This window comes from Anastrepha obliqua, chromosome 1 (assembly GCF_027943255.1).
Source record: "Anastrepha obliqua isolate idAnaObli1 chromosome 1, idAnaObli1_1.0, whole genome shotgun sequence".
Taxonomy (NCBI): Eukaryota; Metazoa; Arthropoda; class Insecta; order Diptera; family Tephritidae; genus Anastrepha; species Anastrepha obliqua.
In genome coordinates, this window is record NC_072892.1 from 150,337,320 (window position 1) to 150,363,120 (window position 25,801).

The 25,801-nt window shown below is 38.8% G+C and overlaps 1 protein-coding gene across 1 annotated transcript in view; it reads left to right on the top strand.

The window, feature by feature from the left end:
* Positions 1-1,731: 1,731 nt before the first annotated feature.
* LOC129253113 (allatostatin-A) overlaps positions 1,732-25,801 on the top strand; it is a 68,824-nt gene continuing 44,754 nt past the window's right edge. Inside the window, exon 1 of the mRNA XM_054891368.1 lies at positions 1,732-1,901. The gene's annotated coding sequence lies outside the window, so the exon portion shown is untranslated. The remainder of the gene's footprint in view (positions 1,902-25,801) is intronic.

The window sequence follows — 25,801 nt, forward strand, 5'->3', positions numbered from 1 at the left end:
AAAGAACATAAATTTATCAAAAATGCACCGTACTCATCGTTGAAATTCATGGAATCGGTGTAGATTATCTCCAAAACATCGATTTAACTGTTAACTGAGAACCAAAAATTGCTCAGAATTCAACATTCGAAATACCTCATTAGAGAGACGAGAACTTCATTTACAACATTGTAACTGGTGATGAGGAAACGTGGTGTTTCCAACATGAATCTGAAACTAAGCGTCACTATGCCGAATGAAAGGCCCCAGACGAGCCACCACCTAAAAAATCGCGATTGTAGAAGTTAAAAATCACGTCGATGCTCATTTGTTTTTTCGATTCCAAGGGAATTGTCCACAAGCAGTTCGTGCCAAAGGGCCAACCCGTCAATGCAATTTTCTATCTTGGCGTTTTGAAGCGTTTGTTGCATCGCATTCATCGAATTCGCCCTGAATACCGCGAAGGAGGAAGCTGACGCTTAATGCATGATAATGCACCATCTCATCGATCCACTCTCGTGACTGATTTTTTGACTAGAAATCGCATTTTAACCATCAGTCACTTACCATTTTCGCCTGATACGGCGCCCTGTGACTTTTACTTATACGGAAAATTGCATTTGGCTATGAAAGGAAAACGTTTTGCGTCCGTATAGGCCATTCAAAAGGTGTGTACCGACATCTTGAAGGACATTCCGGACTCCGATCAATGACCTGAAACATTCTTTCGAAAAGCTTTTAGATCGCGCAAAATAGTGTATCGAGGCCAGAGGGGACTCTTTTGAATAAATAAACTCGAAGTTATGAAAACAAAGCTCCTGTCGTTTCTATTTTAGCTCAGTCTTGTTTATTTTGAACCTCACCTTGTAGTAATAAAAAAAATTCATTCCAACAATATTTCTCTTTTGTATTAACATTTATAACATAACGCGGACGCCGTAGCCGAATGGGTTGGTGCGTGTCTACCATTCGGATTCCTGCATTTTGACTCGAATCTCGGTGAAAGACCAAAATGCAGGAAAAGTTTTTTCTAATAGCGGTCGCCCCTGGGCAGGCAATGGGAAACCTCCGAATGTATTTCTGCCATGAAAAAGCTCCCCATAAAAATATCTGCCGTTCGGAGTCGGCTTGAAACTGTAGGTCTCTCCATTTGTGGAACAACATCAAGACGCACACCACAAATAGGAGAAGGAGCTAGGGCAAACACAAAAAAAGGGTGTACGCGCCAATTTTATATGTATATACATAAATACAAAAATAATAAGTAGTGTAAGCCTTCAAAACTGACTCCCACACAATTCGAATATATTTAACAAAACGATTTATCTTGCATGAAATTTTACTTAAAAATTCTGTTGGCAAAATTAAATAATTAGGTAAAATCGCAAAACATTTTCTTTACTACACACACACAGACGCACAACACAAACAAAAGATGGCTTAAAGAGCTCTCACGTTTAGTCAAAAGTATTCTGCTTATCATTCAATGAAAATTCGCGCGCCAACTCAGAAAAACAATTTCCGTCAACTGCCAGCGAGCGCCTGCGTTGCTTTTGTGTTGGTGTTGAGTATGGTGAATTTCGTGCAAAATATTCACATGTGTGTGTGTGTGTGTATGTGTGCTGGTGGCAAACGATTCCTGGCTGCTTTACCAATGCTGTTGACGTTGGCAACGTTATCAATGAATTGGTGGCCGTGGCTCAATATAAGAGGGCCTGCTGCATCCGTGAAATTTCAAAAGTTATACGACTCTTGACCTGTGCACAACGCAAAGTAGCGAGAAAGCTGCGATAAATTGCTTAGAATAAGTTAAAGTGTGGAATATCCTTCGGAGCTGTTCAAGAACGGAGCAGTGCAAAGAAACGCAGTGTTAATTAAAATATTCAGCATAAAGCAACAGTTTGCTGTCTTTGTTGCGTTTGGTGTGTATTGATTGTTGGTATTCTATGTTTATAAGTATTGGTCGGTGTTTGCATTCTAAAATAATTGCTAAGAATTAAGCGCGAAATTGCTGCAAAGCATTTCAAGTGCAATGAATTAGTGCAGTTTGAAAAAATTTAGACTACTAAAAATGCAAAACAAAAAACGTTTCTTGTTAAACAAAAAAAACACACACACACACAAAGAATGTGAACGGTTTTGTTGTGAGTTTCTTGTATATTTTAAAAACTACGTTGAAGGTGAACAAACAGTTTATTTTTTAATTAATATTTTAATGTGCCACACAGTGAGAATAATTTGAAAATGATTAAAAATAGGAAGCTTTTCGAGAATTAAGAAATTAGGAATTTTCACTTTATTATTTGCTCTGACCGTGGTGGCTAGGATACTTCCGGTCTTTTCATTTAATTTTAAATTTTAAAGATTTTGTGAATATAGGAAATGTGATAATATGTGAATTACGAAATTTATTACTTTTTCGACCTTGCGACTTTGGGTTAAGCAAGCAAAGATGTTTTGAAGTTAGGGCGAAATTCAACTTTTTATGCATCGGGTGATTTTTTAAGAATTTCGCACAATTGTGAATTAATGAATCTATAACGCAAACAACAGATCCCACTCTATGCCTCTTTTTAGAAAACTTAGCATACTTTTGCTTGCTAAGAGCTTGAGAACTTCAAGTGATAGTTTAGGTTAGGTTGACTTGGCTATCTGAAAGCCATCACGTGATTGGTCCTTAGTGGTACCAGACGGAGTTTGACCTTTTCGTCTCTTTAGAGTAGACTTCTTGTAATAAGCCTACGTCATTTGCTAATTGTAGTTAATTCTTAAAATGGTAATGCAAAACAGAAATATTGTTGGAATGATATTTTTTATCATAATCTGGTAGATGCGGAGAAGCTTGGAATTCCGTACAACCCCTATTGCAGAAGCTGTGGGGATCCTGCAGAGAAATAGACTGTTGAAAACTTTCTCTGCAAATGTCCGGCTCTGGCGGCTAGGCGTTGAGATTCCTTAGCGTGCCCTTTGGGGATGACTTGAAGAAATTCTCCAGCCTAGATCAACAGCAGTGGATGGCTGCAGAAGGTTTTCTCTTCACAAAAAATGTTTCTTTCCACACTATGGTATCAAAACGGCACTTAAGTGACTTAAGCACTTAAGTCACTTGAAATGTGCCTGTGGTACTCTTGCCATTTTACCTACCTACCTACCTACCTCGTAGATAACTCAGCGACAATTTTTAGTTTGGGAAAAAAAGAAATCCATTATTTTTTCGGTAGCTGGCTGTAGTAATCGATATCTCGTAAATTATCGATCAAACCATTTAAAGTTTATGCTCGTTGTCAAGTTGATATTTCACACTAAAACAATTCAACAAAAAAATTCTAAAAAAAATTGCTAATTATTTTTTGTTTGTTCCATTCAGTTGTGAGTTACAGGGTGTTAACAATGGAAACCAGCAAAGAATCCGTTAGATTGATTTTTGATGTCAAAGAAAATGTCGACAATGTCAAAAATGTCGAAAAAATTACAGAAATAATCGAAGTTGACCGGCATGATAGTAGTCGTAGCACCGCCCAGACGCTATAGATCGACCATGAAACAGTTTTAAGTCAACTGCGTAAAATGGATAATAATGGATTTATTTTTCCCCAAACTAATATTTTTTCAATTTAATATCCGGCATATGTACGCCGCGGCTACAAGTCATGGTCTGCCACCTACATCCTTTGTCATTTCACAAGAAATAAGAACCGATTATGTCGCCAGTGCTCTATGAACTTCGCGTACTGATTTATTTATTTATTATTATTATTTCTTTTTTTTTTCAAATTAAATTTCCACACTTTGGAAAGGTTGTTCTGGCATTAAACGTTGTATAATGACTTGTCCAGCCTTAGGTTAGGTTATGGTGGTTGTCGGTCAGTACGACCAACTCACTTAGACCTTACAGATCCGTTATGATAGCACTGTGTAACACGAGAACCTCATTTAGTTTTCTTCGTGAAACCATTTTGTGACTCTTATGATCCAATCTGCACACTGTGCAGTTTTGTAAGAGCATTGAAAAAGAATCTACCTAGAAAACCTGCTATGTTTTTTAACTAAGGCTGGACAATTGCAAACGAAGTGCTGAATTGCTTCTTCTTCTTCCTCATCTCTACAACTTCTACAATATTCATGACAGAAAACTTTTAATATCAAGGAATGCCTGCCAATGAATAGCCAATGATCGGTTAAGCAAGGTCCTACCTGCGAGATATTCTCTCTTCAAAGGCTAGGAAGTTCCTTTGCTTTTTTCTTATTTATTTGCCTTTGTATTTGTCTCATTTATTTGCAGTCAAAGTAGCCTTGCTGTTATGCATGTGCCTTCATCCCTCCATAACTTATTGGCTGCTTGGAACATTTCGGTTTTAGTTATTAGTTTGCTTGCAACCATAGTTATCCCAATGTCTAAGCCTTACTGCACAGAAATGTCAATACAGATTACCATTCTCCGCTGTCAAACTATAGTTATCGATATCGATAGTTCTCATGCAGCTAAAAAAAACACCCTATGCATTTTAATATTTTGCTTTATATTCAGGAGCTACTATAGTCAAAGTCATAATCATTTCAAGATTATTTTTATGAGTTTAATTTTATTAAGAAAGTGATGATCTATAGGCACAATGAATTTTGATTGGACGAAATGTCAAATAATTTGTGTACAATAGCAACTATTCCCTCGTCATATACTAAAACGTGTTTCTACCTTACCTACCTACGAATTTATACTAAATTTTTCCAATTATTCGTCACTAGTTAATAAAGTGAAGTACCAGTGGGGCACACCAAGTGAAACCAAGTTTTTCTCCACCTCACCTTAACAATTTAACAGATTTGGGGTTTCTCTTTCTCTGCTACCACCAGCTAGTATGACACTTTCAGATCCTAAGCGTTTGTATCCATTTGGACGACATGACCCAGCCAACCTAGTCGCTGGATCTTTATTCGCTGCGCTATGTCTATGTCGTCGTAAAGCTCATTTCTTTGTTCCATCGCCTACGATATTCCATCGCCAACCTGCAAAGGATCCTTAGTATGTTCGCAGTGGGGTGACCATCAGCATAGGTAGTTCTCGTCCGAGGCTTCGTTTACATTGGGCGGGATTTTCACGAGGCGGGTCCCAAACCCAGCTCTCAACCAGCTATCCTAGCTTGCTTCGTCTTCTCACGTTAGCTCGTTATCGAACGAGTGTTCGGAAGCTACCTAGAGTATACTTGGGATAATCCCGGAAGTTGAAGAGTACTTGAACCATATGCAGATGAATCGTTCTAGCCGCTCTCAAGTGAAAGGAATGGCAATGGAACCACCATCCTCCAAAAATGGTTTACTATCCTCTATTTCAGTCCAAGCTACAATTGGTATCCACCTGCTGGTATGTTGCCTCAGCTCATCGCAATAATTCATAAACGCATAATTTAGCGAATCTGTAACGCAACCCACAGAACCCATTCTATGCATCCTTTAAGAAGCCTCAACATACTTCCTTGCAGGCTCTTATATGACATGATAGTTCTCAGAATCTTTTTGATTAAACCTGGCCACCTGCTATATGGAAAGTTTTCCAGGTGCAATTTGTCCATTTAACGCACAAACGACTTCTTTTTCGCTATATGGAAGAAAACACCACACATCGGCAGCAAAAAAATTACAAAAAATCAGTGCGGTCTCTGAGACAGTTGAAGCTTACACTTTGAAGCTTAATGAGCTATAAAACTGTAAACCGGAATTTAATTGAAAGGTTCTGAGTAAAAAGTTCGAAATTTTTATGAAAATTTGCCAAATTTTTCTAAATTTTTTACAAAGTTTGAAAGTTTACATGTTTTTCTTGAATGGTTTTTGTTGTAGTGTGAATACTATTTTTATAAAAAAAAAAAAATAAATGAAATTAAAAAATGAATGAATTTAAAAAATGAATAAATAAGTTATAATTATCAGGCTGCTGCGCACTGCGACCAAAAGAAATCTGTTGTGCAAAGCTTGCTGGGGTACTCTATATTTCAAGGCTTTTCAAGAACTTTAGCACTTTCTAGGGTTTGTTGTGAGTTTGACGATTCGTTAGCATGCAAGTTTCAGTCAAGTAGGTTGCTAACCTGCCTGCCCTAACTTCGTGATAGAAATACTACCTACACCTCTAAGCAGGTGTATGCTTGTTTTTGGTCAGCGGGCGGGATTTTATTACCCACCTACCCTGTATATCTACCGAGCTGTTCCCTATCCGCCACCTGGGGACGTGTCCGATGAGAAACAAGTAACCTCCACTCGGTATACGCCCTGAGCTCCAACAAGGGGGGAAAGGATATAGGGTTTATTGTTCCATAATTTATATGGAGGCACGACAATACTCGTACCACTAAGGTGCTGCAGCCTCTTTCCACCGAGTGGAAGACGTTGACGACAAAGAATGTGTTCTGAATTTTGAGAGTCCATTTCACAGCATCAACAAATGATGGTCTCATAGAGCCCAATTTTGTTTAAGTGAAATCTCAGGCTACAGTGGCCTGTAAAGTAACCAGTTAAAAGTCTTAAGTTTGCTCTGCTGAGTGAAAGTAGCTTATTAGAAATTCCTCTGCCCGGCGTTGGGAATAGTTTCGCTTGTTGATAAGTGAAAGAATTTCGCTAAAATTCAACGATTTTCTTCTCCTCCCACCTGCTGAGCAGTTCGTTAATGTGGCCCTGTAAAAGTACACAAAAAGCCTCGGGACCAATTAGTGGCGTGTTTGCGCCTTTCTTAGCTAATTAATCTGCTGTTTCTTTTCCCTCTTGTCCTGGAACTCTGCCTAATAATACTGTGTTAAAGTTCCCTAACATTTTCGAGAAGGTTCCGGCAGTCACATGCCATTTGTGCGGTGATTATAGTTGATAGAAGAACTTTCAAACCCGCCTAACTATCTAAAAGTATGTAAATGTGGGTTCCTCCCATTTTTCTACGGTGACATTCCCTCACACATATCTCAATGTCGTGTATTTCTGCCTGGAAGATTGTTGGGTGAAAACCCATTGGAATCGATTTTTATAATTTAGCCCCATTGATTCCCGGCTTAGTTCTACCATCTTCTAATTTCGACCCATTAGTATAGCATAGCTGACATCCAAGTTTGCAGGTGATAGAATTAGAATGTTAAAAGTATACTTTGGTAACTTAATTTAATATGGAAAGGGGGGGGTTATTGACCAATTTCGCCCATTCAATACGGATGATTTGTGTACCAAATTTCATTAAGATCTTCCAGTGCGTCAGTGCACGCGGATGAAACTCAAACTTGTTGTTGTATGGGGTATATCCGACTACTGTCTATTTTCACATTCATAACAACTGGTTCTCTTGTTTTTTCTTTTTTTTTTTTTTGAATATAATATTTGTCAATATCAAGCTGGTTGAAAGTTTGAAATTTCCGATTTGAGGCTCGATATTCCAATGGGAAATAAAGGAAACGATGATGATAGTACCAAGTTTTTATGCTTGCATAGTTTGATGGAGTTGTATTACAGTTACTTGAAAGTAGTACGCCCTATTTTGCAAACCTTTGCAATTATTATAAAATTTTGGTTTTTGGTTATCAACCAATTTAACTATTCCTCATGACAACAATTCTTACACACATTTTTTTGGGTCCTCCTCCTATTTGTGGCGTGCGTCTTGATGTTGCTCCACCAATAGAGATGCCTACAGTTTTATCGAACGGTAGATGCTTTTTTATGAGGAGATTTTTCATAACAGAAATACACTCGGAAGTTTGCCATTGCCTGACGAGGAGCGACCGCTATCAGAAAAAACTTGTTCTATCATTTATTGTTTCATGCCCGGATTTTCAAACTCGGGCACTACCAAATGGTAGTCACACAGCAACCCATTGCGGCCATTTTTATGCAAGAACAAATAACTTTTTTTTTTTGTGTTTTTTTTATGAAAAGAAGCTTCGAAAGCCTTACCCTGTTACCAGTGTGGGACTTTAACCTGAACTAAACCTCTTACCGTCAAAGTACCGATCCCCCCAGAACTACCGTCAATTATTTCATCGGACGGCGGTTTGAGCGTTGCACTCAACGTCAGTTACTGTTCTGATGCAAAACGTCACAAGCTGCATCTGCCTATTACCACCACTGTAAAGTCATATCTGAAGAGAACCATCCCTGTCGGATCTTTACGCCCCCTCCCGCCCATGTCCTGTTCGTTACCATAGAAAAGTTAGTTTCTAATAGTGTTAACGTTAGTTTACCTGCATTTTCATCTCTGGTTAGGTTTGCTGCTTCACGTTCTTATTTGGCGTTCGCGCATCCGCCTTGCCTGCTGGCTATGTCGGAGTTGCTGCATTATTTCAGCAGCCATGTGTTGAACTTTGTTTCATTTGTTCTGGTTCTTCAACATCAGTGGCACTAAATTCTCGAGCGTGATGCTGCTGCCACGGCTGTCTTCCATTCTTAGCCCTTACTCTTCTGAAGCGGGGACACGTGAACAGCACATGTTCTGCGTCCTCCTCAACTGCTGGACTTTCTTCGTGCCCAAAGCGGTGAAGGTACGCTTTAAAGCAGCCATGACCACTTAGGATTTGGCAGAGATAGTAGTCTACTTCTCCGTGCTTTCTCTGGAACCAAGAACAAATATGTGGAAAGATTCATTTGTTGCCCAGTTAGGCAGACGGATGGGAATCAAGTTCTTTTTTTTTATTCTGAAATCAATTTATAATTCTTATATCTGAAATCAAATAACAATAATTTTATTTATTCTGAAATCAAATAACAAATTCTAACTGACTACTTGGTACAAAAATATCGTTGCCAAAAATTGTATTACAATACACAGTCTAATTGAGCAGAAAAACATAGTTTAGTCAATCGAAAATCAAATTCAGTACAATTCGAGAGAGATTGTCATTGACATGAAAGCAGCGAGCAATAGCAGCATTGCAGGCATAATTTGTTCTGAACTTTTTCAAATGGAACGGATATTTGTAAGGAAAGGCTAGTGAGGACCGATGGACAGAAAAGTTAATCATTCCTAAAAGAAAGGAACAAGCAATAAGGCGGAAAATAATATAAAATAAATTTAAAAAAGACAGCGACAAAATCGACCTTCTAATTTCTATATTTCAAACTAATGAATTAATTTAAAATAATGAATTACTAAAATCTTCCATATCCACCTTTCCGAGATTTTTCCGCTTTTCTCTTTTGTTTAGCACTTTTGAAGTTTATAAGAACCAATCAATTTTAAAATTTATCAGACCGAAAGAAATGTGAGAAATTTCAGAAATTAATAATTTCGATAAATAACTTTGCTATTTTAAATTTTTACAGCTCTATTAATTAAAAATTGCGTCACTTTGTGGCCCTTTTATTCAATATAAAGGAATGAAATTTACCTTTTGACACTTGCTTTCATTCAGGTACTGCTAGCATTAACTCACTAGGAGTTGAAAACAAAATTTCTGAAATTTAATTTTACTTTGAGACATTCAGTCATTTTATTTCGTAGAATCGTAATATTTCCTATTTTGCTAAGATCTTAAATTCTCTCAAAATGCACTAGTCTGTAAAAAGAAATTCCTTCATCTCAACTATTTACAAAGGCTGTAGGTGGATAAGCATATGAAGCATACACCTGCGCAGATTGAGTTGATTTTTTTCGGTGACTGCTGTCAACATAAAAATAAGACTTGCAAAGTCCACCTATCTTTAGCGGGTTGAGAACTTATTTTTGGAAAATTGAAAATATTTCATATCCTTCGAGTGGGACTGCCTAAAAGATAATCCCTTTCAACTGCCGCAAATGTATTTTTTTTTTTGTTTTTTTTTTTTCATAAACTCACAAATAAAAGTGCAAGGGTGTAATATTCCAAGATCTTGGTGGTCAAACGGCGCGGTAAATCCATTATTTCACGGACTGTATGGCAAATAGCTTCGTCTTGTTGAAACCAAATGTTATGGAGATCACGGAGTTGCGCGATAGCGTTGGTCAATTTTTGTTACCTTGGCGCCAGCCTCGTCTTTGAAGAAATATGGCCGCACCAGCAGTTCTTGCATGGCTTCTGGTTGTTCTTCAGCCCAAATATGGCACTTTTGCTGATTAACGTAGCCATTAAGCTAAAAATAGGCCTCATCGCCACTCACCATAAATTCAGTGCGCAATGAACTCTTTTCCCAGAGCAATGATTTGCATAATAAAATTATACGATTTGGAAATGTTGTAGGTAGGGAGGTAGGTGAAATGGTTGAAGTGCACCTGGCACTCCTCAAGTAGCACTAAAGCGCCGCTTTAATACCATTATAAGACCTCCAACAGGCAGATATTTACAGCCAACCAGAGCTGTTGATATAATGGAGGAGATTGATAGGATTTAGAGGCAGTGCGAAAACAGGCTGTCGAAGAAAGGAGCTCCCAGTGCACCTTACTCTTCTAGCTACCAAACAGGCATATTTACAGAAAAAATGCTCTACAGTCTCCTTCTCTGAAAGGTAACCCTAGCTTTTCCGCGTGTGTGCCGATCGTCCAGTGACCGGTAAACATAGCTACGAGTTTCGAAATTGAATGGCGAGGAGTCCAAAGAACTTTCTGATTCCTTCGTATATCATATTGGGTCCAAAGGGTTTTCGAAATAGCGCATGAAGAAATGGAGCTCCATCTTTTCTGCGCTTTCCTGAAAAATAGTTTGTGCATATCTCCTTAAAAACTGTCAAGGGGATGCCGATAACGGGGTAAGAGGGCTCTGATGCCAATTTAGTCCCCTTCCTAAGGCCAATTCAGTCCTCTTCCTGGCAAGTAAATGTTGTTGAGTCGCAGATCTTTTCATGATGAAATGTCAATAAATACTGAAAAAATTATGTATTGAGCTTGACAGTAGTCACGCGTGATCTGTCAAAACAAACCTGTTGGGAAAAAGTGCCTGCAATCTGACCATCCTTTACTTAATTATTTGATAAATAAAAATGTATAAGCGCGTCATGTGTAAATAAATGTAAATAGTAATAAAGTAAATAAAATAATAGTAAATTGAAAATTGTATCGTTATTGTTCCATATGCACTGATATGTGCAAAAGTTATCTCTGCATGGTGATTTTAAATACTCTCAACAAAAAACAAAATTTCTGGACTTAGATAAATATCCGTTTAGGGGTGTTTTGTTTCCGCCCTTTGACACTTTGATGCTAAATTCTGTGCATCATTCCATCACGAAAGGATCTTTCAAGTTCAGGGAAATTTTAAAAATTGTTTAAAAAAAAGTTATTATTTTGATAGAGTGTTCCTATTTTCATAAAAATGGATGCTTTTGAAAGTTTAATTATCATAGAATGCTGTAAAATACAGTCAAATTCGCGGATTTTTTTTTTTTTTGTTTTGAGAAAAAGTTCTTTTGATTGTATATTTACATTTTGGGAATAAAAAAATTATCATTAATAATTTGAAAGGGTACAACGAAATTTTATTCGATTCGCTCTGCAACCTCTTAATATCTGCGATCCACTTCCATCCTACGGTGTTCGGTGTATGCTAATAAATCCGGGATCCCTTGCCAATAGACGTACCCTTCAGTCCTTCATATTTGTTTTTGATGTTATTTGTGATTTTGTTGATTTTTACGCAGCTCTTGAAAAGAACTTGGCCTCAATGCTGCTCGTAACATTTTACGCCTTTACGATCCATTTACAGGGTGAACGATATGAAGTGAAATTGTTCTAGTGACAGTTCAATATATTGTTTATAAGCCATCAGAAGCATTTGCGTCTCAGTTTTGTTGATTTTTTTTCTGTGATGGAATTCAAACGTAACATTGTGATTGCATTATATTTGGCTGGAAAATCACAACCAGCCATTGTTCGTGAGCTCAGTCACCTCAAAGTGAATAAAATGTTTATGTATCGCACTATAAAACGTTACAATGATACTGGTAGCATTGCAAAACGCTATGGAGGTAGACCAAAAAAAAAACCGCAACAACGCCAGAAATAGTTCGGAATATAGGCTGGACTTGAACGAAATCCACGTCGAAGTGGAAGAAAAATGGCCAAATAACTGAAAATATCGCAAGACAGCATTCGACGCATATTGAAAAATGAGCTCAAGGTCAAGGCTTACAAGTTCCAAAACGATATCACATCCCAGAAAAAAAAAGTGCGAAGTTCGGTGCGAAAGAGCAAAGGAGTTGTTGCGCTTGCACGAACGTGGCGAGTTTCCTAACATTGTGTTTTCTGATGAAAAAAATTTCCCAATTGAGCAGTTCATAAACACTCAAAACGATCGTGTTTACTTGACCGAACGCTCATACGAGAATTTGAGCCTATGGCCACTTGAAGCAATTTCCCATCGCAAGTAATGGTTTGGGGCGTAGTGACCGCTGATGAACGCTCTCCAATCGTTTTTATCGAGCCTGGTGTCAAAGTGAATGTGACTTATTATCGGGGAAATGTTTTAGAAGCTGCTTTAGAGCGGTAGACAGGCTAACATTTCGGTCGTAGCCCAAGAATAGTTAAAAATCATGCTCCGCACTTCATTTCGTCCACACAATCGCGTTCGAATTCGCCAGACGCAAATCCGATGGACTATTCCATCTGGTCCATTTTGGAGCGCAAAGTGAGGACCAAAAAATGTGCCAGTATGGATGCGCTGAAAAAAGCGATTATACGAAAATGGGCCAAAATACCTCAAGATCACATTCGTGCAGCATGCAACTCATGTTTTGACCATTTGAAGCCTATAGTCAAGGCAAAAGGTGGTCATATTGAGCTAAAGTGAATATATGTTAAAATTGTAATCACTTTTGAACAATTTTGTCTTTGTAATCAATAAAAACTAATTTCACACAAAAACGTTATGGTGAATATGAAACGAATAGGTAACACTTCATATCGTATCTACAGACTACTTGACCTAGATTTTGCTATGTTAAGATCTATTTTCCATTTGAGAATTGCGTTCCACTCTCCCATAATAGCTCTCTTTTGTTCTCGCATATAAAAATTAATTTTAGACTTGAATAAAAATGAAAATTAAATCAACTGTTGCGAGTCATTCCTTATCCGAATAAGAGAAATAAAACAATTAAGTTGTATTTATAGTAGATATTTTGCGGTTTTTGAACAGATACGATTCAATGAACCGCCAAAGTAAGGACAGCGGCGGGAATACAACGAAAAATGTAATGTAAATAGCCTGCCAGCTAATTACGTTTTCCCTGAACGGCCGAGCGCGTACCTACATGCGTACATATATTTGACTCATATGATTACCACGTCGATACAATTACAAGCACTTGGTATTGGTTTACAGCTTTTCATAATAGGGCACAAATGAAGTTAAACAATTTGTTCAGTTTCCAATAAATAGGAGCATAATTCTTTCCTTGTTGTATGCACACACACACACATATACGCAGCTATTAAACTTGAAATGGCAATTCTAGCGAGGTGCTCATTCAAAGGAATACTAAAGTGTCGGTAGGTGGTAACTAATTTCCGAAGTAAAGTATCCCATTACCGTTAACTACCGAAGAGAAAATTTGTTTGTTTCTTATTGCTATTGTAAGCTGATGCATATGCAGAGAAAGTCATTTGCTCACAAACGATATGTCATTAATGTTCGTATGTTGTATGGGCTTTTGGGTTGATTGTATGATTGACGTTCGGATACATTGCCTAAATACATACATACATACATACATACATGCATACATATGTACATACATATGTGCAGGCGTATCGTATTGCATTGCGTATATTTGGTTGCTTCGTAGTCGAACATCGGAAGAGACAATTCAATTTGCCAGCGGCAAAAAAACAAACAAAAATACAGAAACCAACTATTCACAGTCGTGCAATTCACACGCAACTTCTTATGAGTACGCATGCATACACAGACATACATACATACACACACGTGTTGTTATAACAATAATAATCAAATCTTTTAGAAGTAATAAAAATATTAGTGAAGACACTTGTAGCAATTTTTGTATTTGTTTATTGAGTGCCGCGAGCTTAGTGAATTTATTGCAAATCAATTAATAGAAACAAATTTTGAAAACAATTATTTGGAAAGACGCAAAATGTCAAAGGCCTACTAGAGGCGGCCCACTGCTAGTACCTAATGTTTATTTATTTGAAAAATGCTGGGAGTTGCACTTTTAACCTTTAAGCCAGCCACAGCTTCAGTTAGTAAATTGATAATAACTGTTTATTTTACACTTTTCTAGGATTTTTACTACATATAAAAAAAAATTATTTTGAGTGATGGCACCTTTTATTTGTATCATACAGCCAGGGCCCTAGAGAGCATACCCGGGCCCCGGGGGAAAATTGCAAATGCGGGCCCTTTCCAATGATGTATAATTCATATAAATACGAATAATCTCGAGTCCGGGCCCCTCTGAAAACTCCGGGCCCGGGGGAAAAAGTACAAGCCCCCCCCCGCTCCTGCTTGTGCACCGCATCTGTCTAGTCTACAAGTGCCTCGGCAGGCAATGGCAAGCCTCCGAGCGTATTTCTGCCATTAAAAAGCACACCACAAATAGGAGGAGAAAGTAATTTTTTTTTTATATTGGATTAGGCATCGTACACATGTATAGTATATATATACGGAAATATACAGGCGCTCCTGAATGTCAAAGAAGTGTAAGATCTATATCCCAAAACAGGGCAGCCAGTGTGTTAACTACAGGGTCCGGCACTCGAAGTATAACCATTTAAATAAGCCATAAATATAGTTTGAAAAATTACTTTTATTCAATTCAAAGTGAAAATGTGTGAAAATAATACAAAATTAAGAATCAATCTATGATACTTATACTCGATATGACCACCTTTTGCCTTGACTATGGCCTTGAGACGGTCCAGAAACGAAGCGCAAGCTGCCCGAATGTAGTTTGCAGGTATTTTGGCACACTCGCGGACAATGGGCTTTTTAGCTCCTCGAGACTGGTGCATCTTTTAATTCGGACTTTGCTCTCCACAAAGGTCCAGAGGAAATAATCCATCGGATTCGCGTCTGGTGAATTTGGGAGCCATTGTGTGGACATTATGCAGTTTGGAAAGTTGTTTTTTAGCCATTCTTGGTTTACTCGAGCTTTGTAAGACGGTGTCGAGTCCTGTTGAAATGTCCATAGTCTGCCATAGAAATGTTTGTCCGCCTATGGGTTCAAAGCAACTTCCAGAATAGTTTCCCGATAATATTTCGCATTTACCTTGACGCCAAGTACGTTGAAAACAATTGGAGAGCGCCCATCTGCGGTTACAGTGGCCCAAACCATTACCAGTGGCGGGTGCTGTCTCCTGGTGGCCAATCGTTGACTCAAATTCTCGTATGAACCGTCGGTCAAATAAACCATATCGTTTTGGGAGTTTACGAATTGCTCAATTTGAAAATTTTTTTCGTCAGAAAGCACAGTAATCGGAAATTGACCACTTTCGGCCAAGCGAAGCAACTCCCTCGCTCTCTCAAGTCTGACTTGATGCTGCTTTGGTGTGATATCATATGCTGCTTTTTGTATCTTGTAAGGCTTGACTTTGAGATAATTTTTCAGTAGGCGGCGGATACTACGGTCAAATATTTTCAGTTCTTTCGCCATTTGATTGGCACTTCGTGGGGGATTTCGCTCGAGTCGCTTCTTCACTTTTTGAACCATTTCACGTGACGTTGCAGTCTTTTGATGACCACCGGCGTGGCGTTTCGCTATGCTACCAGTATCATTGTAACGAGTAATGGGGCGACAAACAAAAGCTTTATTTACTGTAAAATAAATATAATGCAATTGCACTATTACGTTTGAAATCCATTACTGATTTTCTTTTTTCGCGTTTACTCTCAGCAAAATGCTTCCACGCGCTTGTAAACACAATACTCTGGACTGTCATTTACCCAACTAACAAACCGTGTGAAGTTGGTTACACTTGGAGTGCCGGACCCTGTAATGAAGAAGAAAAACAATTTGCGACAAATCTTTTTCTATTTTTCAACGTAGTCTTTTTTATAGTGATTACCCTCTTCCAACACTATTGTAACTTTTTTATTCATGTTTGGAAACCGACAATAATCGCAAGGGGCAAAACTTGAAAAAAATTTAGGATGAGAAAACAATTCTTAACTCAATTCATTTAGTTTGGTTGTTGCTTCGAAGTATCGACTTGTTCACGTTTTTGGTCACAGTTAGCAAACATGGAAGAAGCAGTTGAGCACTTCCATTACAATTGTCTGGTCCTAGCTAAAATCAGAGAAGGTTGTCTAGGTAAATACTTTTTCAATTCTCTTACAGAGCTGTCTGGCGTGGAGATGGGATCAATTTTACATTTCATAAGAGTCACAAAATTATTCCACAAAGAAAAGTAAATGGGGTCCCCATGCAGCACAACGGATCTGTAAGGTCTAAGTGAGTTAGTTGTTGTTGTTTTAACAGCATAGGTAGCCCTGTCAGTGTAGGCACATCATCGTTCGTCTTCGTCTAGCTCATCTGGGGATAGGCCCAGGAAACTTGCTGTTTCGACAGGTTGGGTCCAGAGGGAGAGGGGGGTTAGGTGAGCCGGTTTAAGGGGGCATGTGAAGAGGTGGTTAGTGTCGTGCGTGGTGCCTTCACATGCCGGACATATGCTTAGTATGTCGGGGTCGATTCTGGGTAAGTAGGAGTTTAACCTGCTACAGTATCCAGAACGTAGTTGTGCCAGTGTTACACGAGTCTCACGGGGAAGCTGGAGCTCTTCATCTGCAATAGGTGGTGGTTGGACTCCGATTACGGCATGCACAGGACGGGAGTTCATGAAGGTGGTAACGGTCTCCCGGTGAATGTCATTTATTGACTGTCTAAATACTGTCCTGTCCAGTGGGTTGCGGTCAGTTTTGTCCTGGATTTCGTCAGTGTAGTCTAGGAGATGTCTCCTGACGTGCCTGGGAGGCGGCTCAGGCTCAAGCAAGTGTCTGCAGGGGTGAAACCTACTAACCTAAGTGAGTTAGTCGTGCAGGCCGATTACCACCATAACCTAACCTAACCTAGCAAACATGGCACCCTCCATGTGGATAATTTCTTCGGACTCAGTTTTCGATATGATGATTTTTTTAATAGTTTCTGAAATGAGAACACTTCTTGGACGATCCTTACGTTATTCACTTCTTATTCTGATACATCCACACTTAAACTCGTTTATTCAAATACTAAGGATGGTGCGTCCAACTGCATCCAACTTTCTTTGATTGTTTTTCGGTTTTCCTATTTATATTTATTATAGTATATGAAGTGGCCTATCACTGTAGGAAATTCTTATTAGTCCATTATCACAAAAAGCCTAATATTATCTTCTTTACATTATTACAAGAAAAAAGTGGCTCACTGAATATGACTCAACATAGTTAACAACCAGCTTGAGCAAACAGTTCCCGGAATATATTCAGTACTGCCCATCAATTGCAACGCACTTATGCCAGCTTTTGATCCAGCTATTGAAATATTTCTGGAACTTTTTTTTTGGTATAGAAAGTAGAGCCGTTTTCCATTACTTCCAATTTTGCATTACTTCCTTTCGGCTATCCTTATTAACTATCTGATCTCACGCGAAAATTTGTAATCCATAAAAATCGTGAACATTGCTTTCCATGTTGATTGAAACCGAAGTGGTTTTTTTAGTCTCGGTTCATTCGGAGCCCCCCACTCACTCGCTTCATGTCTGGATTGCGTTTTGTATTCACAAACTCACGTCTCGCCTCCAGTAACAATGCGTTTGACGAATGTTGGGTCGGATTCAGCATTGGAAATCATGTCTTTGGCGATATCAACAGAACTCAAATCAATTGACTTATAGCGTCTTTTTGATCAGGCCTCATATTTGAAGTGATTCAAAATTCTTATTAATTTTTCACAATTTTTTTTCTGACGGTGTTTCATATTTTCCCCACATAAAGAAACAAAATTTATTTAAACTAAAAAATAAATACATAAATAGTCGGGGGTGTTGTACATGTTAGCGGCCACCGAAGTCGAGTTTGCACGTGACTACCTTTCGCTCGGGTTCGGGTTCGAAACGCACTGTGGACATAAAACATCAAACTATTTGACACATTTCTCCCAATAGAGATCGCAGCTCGCCAGACATTGGCTAACCATAAAAGTAAATTTAGGTAATTTTCTATTTTTAGATAGTTTTTTTTTTTCGGCTAATCTAAGTAAATGAGGAATGGAATAAATGCTTGCATCGGCATTTTCGACGCCCGCATTACCTAAATCTAATGGTTGGGATTATCGCTGTTCCATGCAACACGGCGTAAATTTGTTTGACCGCCTGCTCTTTCTTTTAATCTTGGCTGGCTTCAATGTACTTAGTCTTGCCATAAATTCTGTGACAAATTTTAAAAGAAATTACGAGAAAAAAGTTCATGACAGACAGAAAAAGAAGCCATAAAAGCCGTTTAAGGAAGAATTCGCAGAAATCATATTTCGTGCTTAGAAAGTAGAAAATCATGTCCAGAGAAATGAATGCATGGACCAAGGCTAATTAGAGATGATCTCCACATGAAAGCCTTCCGTCGCTCAACTGGTTTTCTTTTGACAACGCGCCTATGTAAACGCAAATGGTAACAATTTCGAATAATTTTTTTTTTATATTTACATGATAAAACTAACTTCATTAGAAAAAGTATTATAATTTCATATCTATAACGGACTTAACTTGTAACAGAACTTATGGCAGGACTAAGTAAATAACAATAATAATTATTATTTTTGGCGCCTGCGCCCTTTGTTGAGCGCTTGACCGACCTCCACTAGCTATTTTTGGTGTGTGTCTTGATGTTCTCCCACAAATGTTAGGACTTACAGTTTTATGCCGAACTACGAACTGCAAATGGTTTTTTATGAGGTGTTTCATGTCCACATTGGGTTTTGAGCCTGGGCCTTACCGAATGGCAGCCACGCACCAACCTTCGATATATATATCATTAGACATACATTCAAAACTCTTCACTTTACTTAATACTCGAAAATGCTCAAAATTACTGTCATGCCAAACAATTTGCACTGCATGAACCAATAAGCAGCAAAATTTTCCAAACTAATATCAACTAAAGCTTTGTTATTAAAGACAAAATACTACTTCAGCAGCCAAGCTAATAATTAGGAAACAATACTTTCTGCAACAACAAAAGCTCAAGCTCTACCAAAGGCTCACATTGCACGCGCATTCTAACTACAGCGCACGCTCGATAACGTGAACTAATTCAAACCAAGGCAGTTCACGTTACCAAAAGTGTTCACGTTTTGAAATGCCCAAAAAGACTTAGTAAATATATTTTTTCACATTTAAATTCACATTTTATTGTTGTTTTCGTTACATATTAATTGAAAATTAAGTCATACGATGGTTTTATTTAAAAAAATCCGTCACTTTTTTTTGTATCTTCTGTTTTTCTAAAACTTGAAGCACAGCTTTCTCCCTTAACCGTCTTAGCACACTCATATCATTTTGATCGACGTCTTCATAACCAGCCCATATTAACGCCTTGTTGAAAATTTCAACTGCTTCAGTCGGCTTAATTTCCTCCAGTTGCTCTGATAGGCTGTCATCATCGGATTCGCCCTCTTGTTGATGATCGTCATCTGCATTGCCCTCCTCGATATTTTCGTTCCATTCGTGAATGGCTGATAGCGTGAATTCAATCTGAAATTTTTAATAAAAAAAAGTTTTTTCAATAACCCACATACATATTTTTGAGCATATCTGCGAACAAGAACGAGCCTCAGGATTTAAACTACTAAGGAGATCGACGGTGTTGCTCATTAAGATGCGAATTTCAGCTTCCCATTTTTCTTTTAAAGCCGCCAACGGAAGAGTATTTTCGGGATCATCAATGTTTACCGCAAAATTTAAAATACAGAGTTTGATTAAAAAGTAATGAGCCTTCCCGCGCGAAGGGGCGGATCAACCGAATCGGCCAAGCGATCAACCGAATCGGCTGGTGGGGGGAAATGATCGTTGGACCTTCCCCTTCCACTAGAAAGCGGTCCCAGTTCGCCGGCAACATCGCTTCGCGCAAGAAAGCTATTTTAAAAGTGTGTTAGGATTTTGCAGTGGCGCAAATGCAGCGATCGTAGAAGCAGCGTTACTCGATCAAGTTTTGCGTAAAGCTAAACAGGAAGCACTGTAAACGCGGCATTTTACAAAGAAGTGCTCCTTCGGCTGAAAAACCGCGTCGCTCGGGTTCGGCCCAACCTCGTCAACAATTGGACCCTTCATCAAGACAATGCGCCGGCGCACACCGCCTTCCTCAACACCTCTGCATTGGCCAAGATGGGCGTTCCGGTGCTTCCCCACTCTCCCTACAGCCCAGACTTGTCCCCTTCGGACGTCTTCTTGTTCCCGCGCCTGAAAAGAAAGCTGAATAGGAGGCGTTTCGGCTCCATCGAGGCGATCCAAAAAACTGTGACAGCCGAATTGAACGCGATTCCGCCGGATGAATTTAAAAAATGTTTCCTGCAGTGGAAGGACCACTACCAGCGGTGTATTGACGCTCAAGGGACCTATTTTGAAGAATATAGGTTGTATAAGCCGAAAGGTGTAATAAAACTTAGCTAATGTTGCTTCACCAACACGAAACCAAGCCGCATCCAAAAGATTTATAACTGTTTTTAAGTTAATTTTTTTCAACGACTCGAGCAAATCAGACTTTGTCGCTGCTATTAAAGCTAGAAGGCTGTTTCTGTAATGTAACTTAGGGATTTTTATTGCATTCTGATCCATCGGTTAAATGAGGGGAGTAACGTTTGGTGACATAAACATTGTCAAAATTTGCCCATTCTCCGTTGTCAGTTCCGCTTCATTTGGGGAGAAGGAGCATTGTCGATTAGGAGGAGAGCTTTAATTGGTAAGGCTTTCTCCTTTAAAAACAATTTAACCTTAAAAACAACCAGTTAACCTTAAAAATCGGGCAAAACTTAAAAGGAATATTTACCTGTGGAACAAATGACTCATGAAACCATTGCTTGAAAATAGCCAACGTCATCCAGGCGGATTTCGAGCTCTTATAGTCGGTGGGACACTGAAAGTTTTTAAAGCAGCGTGGATACTTCGCCTCTCCAATTACCAAAAGCTTAAGCTTGTGGGATCCAGTGGCGTTTGAACAGCATAAAAACGGGATTCGCTGCTTCTCGGACTGTACCCCTGGGGCGCTCTTCTCCAAACTTGACGCGTACTTTTTCTCTGGCAAAAGTCTCCAGAATAACCCCGACTCATCAGCATTTACGTTGCACAACTCCAATTCGGCCATTTTAGCTTTAAGTTTTTCTTTAAACGAAGACAGTCCTGATATTTTAAGAAAACGAATACCTTACCTCTTCTTGAATCCTGGGAGCCATCCATCACTAGCGAAGAAGTTTGCTTCATTTTCTTTAAATTTTGCATGCAGTGTTTTTGCCTTTTCTTTCAACATTAGAGCACTTACTGGCCAGTTGTTATCTCGCATTCGGATGAACCAACGATAAAGAGCTCTCTCCATTTTGGACAACTCTGAAGAACGCAGTGTTTTTCTATTTCCAGGTCCGCAATACGTGTTGTTTACGCATTTTAAAATCACTTGCTTTTTCGCTTTAATGTTACAAATTGTTGATTAAGCAACATTATATTTCTTTGCTAAAATCGTGACAGATGATCCTTTTTTTAAAAAGCCGAGAATTTTAGCCTTTTGTTTTAATGTCAAGCGCACGTATTTTTTAGAACTCATTTTCACCAAAAACATAAGGCGAAACACTCTTTGCAAAACAAAAACCGCGACTGAAATATTTTACTCCTTACATGCAATTTCGAATAAAATGCCTATTTGATAATTAGGGAACAACTTCAGAATTACTTGAGATCAATGTAAGCTACATTCAAATAATTGTAACGTTTATTGTTCATGTTACAGAGCTTTTTGGGTTTGTTCACGTTTTAGAGTAGTTAATGCACAAAAATGTCTGTTCACATTTTGGGGTGTTCACGTTTTAGAGCGTTCACGTTATCGAGCGTGCGCTGTATTTCACCTTCTTGCGCTGCTCTCTTCTACAACGCACCTTTCTATTCATTTCGCATTTCACTTTGATCTCTGTGAGACTTTTGCTGCTATGCATTGAAGAAATGTCACGGTTGCTGTAGTGATTCTCTAATTTGCACCAAAGTCGTTCATTAACCGGATGCACTCAGACAGTTGGCAACGTTGTAATGATGCACCAATGTGCGTTCCTCAAACGAGTGTCACACCCCCATCGCAAGCGCCAACGTCAGCTCAAATGACACTAAACTTCAGTAGAAGACAATTTCACTTTTCATAACACACACACACACACACACACACACACACACACACACACGCCTACTTGATATTTCATGCAAACAAACACATTGCAATGCTGACAACAAAAACTAATTGCCCGGCGGATATGAGAAAAACTGCCAAGAAATACTAACCAGTGAACAGCCAACAGTTGGTTACTCTGCCAGTGATATCAGCATAGGCGCATGCAAAATTTAAGTTTAATTTTTCCAGTTTTCCTAACACTTGCGTGGGTCTTTAGCGGCCAATCGCCACCGCTTGTTGCCCCAATGCTGTCATTTCGCTAGCGTTTCTTTCGTGGAATTTCTCTGGTGGTACCATGAAAATTAATAAGTAGTTAATGTCCTTGTTAAAGTCCTATTTAACGCTTTCCGGCCAATGCCATATTTTGTTCTGCTTGCAACTTTCTTTCATCCCTGAAGCACCCACGTTTTTGCTAAATCCGTTAAATAAACTGTTGCAAAATTGTTGGGAAATTCTTTGTTTTGCATTTTCAAACACGCAAATATTTCTTCATTTCACCACTTCTTATCACCTGCTTATACACCTATACATGCGTACATATACATATGTATGTGTGGTTATGCATATCTTAAAGCCACAGTGTTTATAATTTCCTTAAGCAGCTTTTGTTGGTGGCTACAGTTTGCTCGGGGACATCCGTTTTTGAACATGCGCTGGCACGAAATTGGATTAAACTTTATTGTCGCCCATATTGCGTCAGTATTAAGCTGGGTAGCTGTAGTTGGTGTTGTTGTTGGTTGGCCAAGAGAAATTATGTTTGCATTTGAACTTCAATGGCTATGTAAAAGTGTTAATTAATTATTCCGTTAATTATGTCATGGCTAATTGGCTGGCAGTATTCTCCGTGGGAGAGGAAGTAGTGTCCAGTCATTTGCGAATAATTAGGTGCAATAATGTTTATACATTTTCTGGAAACTTATTCGCAAGAAATCTGCTTCACTTCTCTTGAAACTTTTGCAAGACTTAATTATGAGAAAATAATGTCAATTGCCTTATACCTCAAAGCATTAAAATCAATTCATACATATAAAGGGTCTGCCAACGGCTGGTTTCTTTTTACCTTTCATATTATTTTGTCACAGGCATCTATTTCGCACTCAAAAAAGTGGTAGCGACTTGGTATCACAACTCCGCGATAGGTCACCTTACGCTAGACCACTTCTAAAATATTCAAAACTTATTGTACGAGGAATGCCTTTTATATTTCGGCATTTGGCAGCCCTGGTGTTGCAATCTGCAACTGACAGCTATATCGCAAAGTTTGACATTTTTTGGCTTTTAGGGCTATTTGTGTTGTTTACAGTAACTTAAAAGATTCATCTCGGTCCTAAAATGGAATTAAATCGTGAACATTTTCGTGCGATTATTTTTTACAACTTTCGACGTGGATTAACTCAGCAACATTGCATGGCTGAACTTAATTCATTTTTTGGCGATGAAGCTCCATCAAGGACCAGTGTTTATCGATGGTATGGTGAATTCAATAGTGGTCGTAGTTCACTCCAAGACGAATTTCGTGAAGGTCGTCCAAAATCAGTTGTTGTTCCGAAAACCATTGATGCTGTGCGCGAACTGATATTGCAAGATCGTCATGTGGGCATCTTAGGCATTAGTGGGACCAGCATACATTCAATATTGCATAAACATTTCACTGTCAAAAAAATTTGTTCGCGTTGGATCCCACACAATTTGTCAATCGCTCAAAAAAAGGCTCGTGTCGATTGGTCGAAAGAAATGCTCAAAAAATACGATCGCGGGGCTTCGAAACACGTCTATGACATCGTGACAGGTGATGAATCATGGATTTACGAGTATGAGCCCGAAAGTAAACAGCAGTCGACTGTATGGGTGTTTCAAGATGAGCCAAATCCAACAAAAGTTGTTCGCGCACGAAGCACTTCCAAGCAAATGTCGCCTGTTTTTTCGGAAAAACTGGACATGTCGCAACCGTACCACTACAACAACGCAGAACAGTAAATTCTGAGTGGTACACAACCATTTGTTTGCCAGTTGTTTTCCAAGAAATTAGGAAAATCAATCGCCAAGGACGGATCACTCTTCACCAGGACAATGCGAGCTCTCATACATCGGCTCAAAAAACTGCATTTTTGAGCACCCAAAACATCGAATTAATGGGTCATCTGCCGTATAGTCCTGACTTGGCACCGAATGACTTCTTTTTATTCCCGTACGTAAAAAACAAACTGAGAGGTCAACGTTTTTCGACACCTGAATAAGCGGTTACGGCATTCAGAATGCATGTTTTGGAGGTACCTCATTCAGAGTGGCAAAAGTGCTTCGACAATTGGTTCAAACGCATGCAAAAGTGTATAGATCTTCATGGAGAATATTTTGAAAAACAATAAAGTGATTTTCGATGATTAAAATTTGTTTTTGTTCTCTAATCCCGACATATAAAAGGCACCCCTCGTATTTCACAAAAAATGATGTTGAATGACCTAAACTGTGAATTTGTTGAGCAGAAGTTTCAGACGAGGTGCACTTTCGCCCCCAACAGATAAGTTAAACCAATTTGGCCACCTGGTGGTGGGAAAAACTGTTTGGTCCCCGTTTTTGAGGGATGACATTTTCGGCTTTTTGTTTTTTGACTTTTTATCGGCCGAGTCATCAGGGCCTAATAGGTTGGTGCGTGACTGCCATTCGGGAGTGCGTAGGCTTGTATTTCTACGATGAAAAAGCTCTTTATAAAAAACCATCTGAATACCTGTAAACTGCAAGTGAATACAGCCTTGCTGGCTTTCCAAAATCTCAGCCATGACTGATGAAAGCGGTTCCGATATCATCAGGACCATGTCCTCGGCGTAAGCTGCTACCTTTAGCCCGCTCTCATATAAACTTGACTTAAATAAGTATAAAAATTATATTATTAATTAATTCGATGCGGTACCAGCTGGTGGTAGCAGAGGAAGAGGAAAGCCCCCTCTGCATTGGAAAGATCAGGCTTCACTTGGTGTGTTCAACTGGCGCGGGTTAGCACAAAAAAGAAACGACTGACGCGCTTTGATGAATTCGGCTGCAATTGCGTAAGCGGTTATCGCGCCAATTAAGAAGAAGAAGAATTTAAGAGCTTTAAAAGATCTTGAAAATCTGTTACTATGTTTTAGACTTAAAATAAATGAAATGAAACGAAATGAAATGAAACATTTTCTATCTAACCAAAAACATATGATACCATGAGCCTCTCACACTTTGAAAATAATAATCCTCTCCACCCAAAGTACGTATTATGGCACCTTATTTCCTTTGACAAAATAAGATTGAATTGAAGAGTCACCACAAATAATATTTTAGGTAGTGGCTATCAGTTCAGGCTAGAGAAGCCTCCACTCATTCAAATTCTATTTTGCTCATCCTATTATTACCCGCCGTTTAGTTTACCTAACTTCCCATAACCTAACTTTTAATTATCCTATGGCAAACAAATGCAATGAATCATCAAAACAATCACAAAAGAGGAGAGATTTGCGTGCCGTAGTGAGAAGGCAAACACCTGTCCAACCAACCGTTGCAAAACT